This window comes from Lepisosteus oculatus, unplaced genomic scaffold, assembly GCF_040954835.1.
Source record: "Lepisosteus oculatus isolate fLepOcu1 unplaced genomic scaffold, fLepOcu1.hap2 HAP2_SCAFFOLD_37, whole genome shotgun sequence".
Lineage (NCBI taxonomy): Eukaryota > Metazoa > Chordata > Actinopteri > Semionotiformes > Lepisosteidae > Lepisosteus > Lepisosteus oculatus.
In genome coordinates this window covers 1067311-1071130 of record NW_027167902.1, presented here as the reverse complement: position 1 = coordinate 1071130, position 3820 = coordinate 1067311, and positions in this window count along the sequence as shown.

Sequence of the window (3820 nt, the reverse complement as noted above, 5' to 3'; positions counted from 1 at the left end):
TAGACTGCAAATACATCCCAATCTTACTATAAACACGTTTTAAGACCCCTCTCCTTTCCACCGGTATACAAGCTAAGAGAGAAATATTGGAAATCCCATCTGAAGTAGCCCTCGTCTCACCTTCGGAGCTGTGAGCGATGGGGATCATAATTAAAAGGGGTACAGTTACTTTGAAAATGTGTATGTGATACTTAAATTTAAATAAAATAAAAAGATAAATTATATAACACAGACTGCTATCTATGTCCATGTGTTTAAGACGTATGAATCGGTTTTAAAACAGGCACACCCCTTTACTTCTCACAAATCCAACTGGAGTCTCAGTCCGTCGTCGCGATGAATTAGGAGCTCAGATGTAGGCTAAGTGATTGCAATTTACTTATTTAAAAGAACCACTTCAAAACAAAAGGGAGACATTTTGTAATGGTAGTTATCGTATTATAGTATACGATAACTGTATACGTAGTATACGTAATTGTAGATATACAGTACATAAAGGGTATGAATAGGTGTGAGCTTTTACTGTATATTTAATATTTTATCTGACCCACTTGTAGAAACCGCCTACTCAGATTTATTTAAGTGGTCTGCCACCATAAAGACAGAAAAATATAATGACACCCTGTTACATTAACTGTAAAATAAACGCCGTAACTGCGGCCATATGAAAATTTGGATAAAGATTATACAAACATCCTAAGGAGCTCTATGACATATGAGCATCGTAATAATGGTTGGTGACCTGACGTAACAGTGCTCCCTGAATTACGTGATCTGTATATACCCAAATACAGATATATCACATAGGGAGATGCAGTCAAACATTGCATTGCTATCGTCGTGGTGAACTATTTCTCCGCTGTTTAAAACTTGTTTGGTAAGTGTCATCAAATATGCTTGTCAATTTGTAGCGAAATCGATATACTGTATCATAATCCTTCAGCTATCTATAATGTAGTGAAACGGCTAATTAATATTGATAAATTCCCTTATTCACAGTGACTTTTGCTCAAACCCCTGTTGCATAATGGGTTAATTTTATATAAAAAAACATTTATATCATAGATATAATACAAGCTTTGAAATGAAATAGCACATTTCCAGGTTTCAGTTAAACATTTTTAAAAAAGCTCATGACTTTAAGCATTCTGAACATTGAGAATGTTATTTGGGAAACAAATGTTTATTATAATGTTTATGTTTAGGATCTGTCTCCTACTGAGTCAGCATGCAGCATTCAACACCATTAGGTTTAATATTAAAAAGTTGTGTATTTCCTGAATTGTTTTTTTTTATTCTTTTCTATTAGACCATACTAGACTGTGCAGGATATCATTTATTTGCCATTTTTGCCTTTTCCAGATACCTGGGAAACAAAGCTCATATCTCATTTGCCAATGGAGCCCAGTCCTAAGCCTGGTGCTCTGTCCCCCTCCCCGAAGGACACAGACTCGAATCGACCCGCGCCCTTAAGGCAACAGGATCTGATCTCCACGTACTGCCCGCCTCCCAAGATACAGCTTCTGAAGGACACCTTCCAAGAGAAACTGATGCAGGAAAAGGAGAAAAAAATGATCGCCATGTACAATCGGCGGCAGGAGGCAGCTCTACAGAAGATGAGAAAATGTTTCCAATATGTCAAATACGCTGCGGAGAAGAAGATGGGGAACAGCTATCGCTTCCAAGCCCAACAGGGCCCCGAGAAGAACATTGTGGGGTATGATCGGTCTTACCCCCTGAAGCCTATGGGTAACAGGAAAGTCTCCGGCCCTGGTGAGGTTCGGGCTGTGGACCGCCCGGACGCACAGAGTGATTCCTTGTTTGCCCCCACCCCGCCTCAGGATGGTCATGAGAGGCCCTGCGAGAGGCCGGGCAGGAGGGGCTCAAGAGTACGCAAACCTAAGGACAGGACTGCCCTCCCCATGGTGGCGACCCCTCCAGGGCAATGCCCTTCTCATGCCAATGGGAAGGAGCACTTTCAGTTGCAAGAGGAGCTTCGAAAAGTGGCCGAGGCAGAGGCCGCGCTGAAGGAGGAGCATCGCCGGAGGGAGGCCAGCCTGCAGGATGAGATGCGCCGGAAGGAGGCCATGATGAAGGACGAGATTCGCCAGAAGGAGGCCATGATGCAGGCGAAGCTCTTCAGAGCTCAGGAGGAGCTGAGGATGGTTCCGAGAGAGATGGAAGACTCCAGAGAGGTGGCCGGAAGGGAAAATAGAGGTGAGGCAGAGCGAGCTTTGCCCCAGAGGACCATGGGCCAACCACCGCTCTAAGGCCGTGCCTCTTCTGACCTGCAGAATGGAGAAGCAAAAAGCCTTCACTCCAAAGAAAGCCCTTCCTATCAGAGGAGACAACCTTGATTATGGTTCTCCAATGGAAGATGGCGGATGCGCAGAATCGCACTTTCCCTCTGCGCTTTCCCATCAGGAGAGACGTCAAGTGAGCCCTTGCAGCCGTGGGCTAGAAGACGTCCCCTGTGGAAGGAGAAAGTATCTCAAGAAAGCAAGGCTCCCTGAAAGCGACGTGTCAGCGGCACAGGCCGCGCAGGGCCACTTCAGAAATAACACCACATGTCTGGATGAACAAACTCTGTCAGTGGAAAACAGATATTTGTCCCCTACAAGTCTGATGTGCCCTACCGCTGAGCAATTTCCATATGAGAATAGCCAGAGTGGAAACCCTCAGCTGGTGCCCTGTGAACTGTGTCACGGGAAGTTTGCTGTAGAGAGGCTGGAGAAACACAGCAAGATCTGCAAGAAGCTTCAGAATTCAAAGAGGAAGGTTTTTGACTCTTTCAAGCACAGGGCCAAGGGAACAGAACTGGAGACATACATCCATAAGAAGAAGGTTAAACCGCCAATCGTGGTAAGGGCTATCCTTAAACTCTTTCCAAGCTTCCCTTTTTTTCTCCTAGAGTCAGACTCAGCTTATAAATCAATGTAAACAATAAATAAGTGTTTTATGAAGTACTCTTCTGAAAAACTGCCGCAAAGGCACATTTGCCAGACAGAATAAATGTGTCTTAGTGACTTCTGAATTCTGTTGTAAAAATCTACATATCAAGCAAATAGCACTCACAGGAAACAAAACCATAACTACGTAAATTGTACTCTCTACCCAATGACCTGAAAGGTAGCCCCAGAAAGCTACGTTATTACTGTATTGATATTTTCTTGCCTTGTGAATGGTTTGCGACCAGACTGTGTACGCAGTGCTAGTCTGGACTTTTTCTGGAAGCTGTTTTATTGGTTTCATTTCCTGTTCCCAGCTGAGAAAGAACAACTGGAGGCAGAAGCACGAGGATTTCATTCGGAGCATCAAACAGGCCAGGGAGGTGCAGCAGGTGATCACGCAAGGAGGGAAAGTTGTGAACCTGCCCCAGCCCCCCGCGAATCCAAACCCCGACTACGTGCCCTGCCCTCACTGCGGCCGGCGCTTTGCCCCCAGGCCGGCACAGAGGCACTTCCCCAAGTGTCAGCACATCAGGAGCCGCCCTCCTCCTCCTCCTCGCAGATGAAAACTGATGTGAAGAAGAGCAAAAGAGTCATGATCTTGGCTCACGACTCACGTCCTGCTTTTTCTTTTTAGAAACACATTTAGCACAGTTCATCCGTATGATGATGAAAAAAAAATGTTACCTTATTTTAATTAAATGATTTTTTTTTGGTGGACTGGTGTTTGCGTAGCTGTGGTTATTTCAGTTTTTCTCTTATCATTCATACACCTTGACCTCCTAAAAATAATTTTTCAACCTGGAACGTACAATTAGCAGGCAATAGAACAGGTCACATTGGTCTTGGAACCATCAAAAAGCAGTATTCAC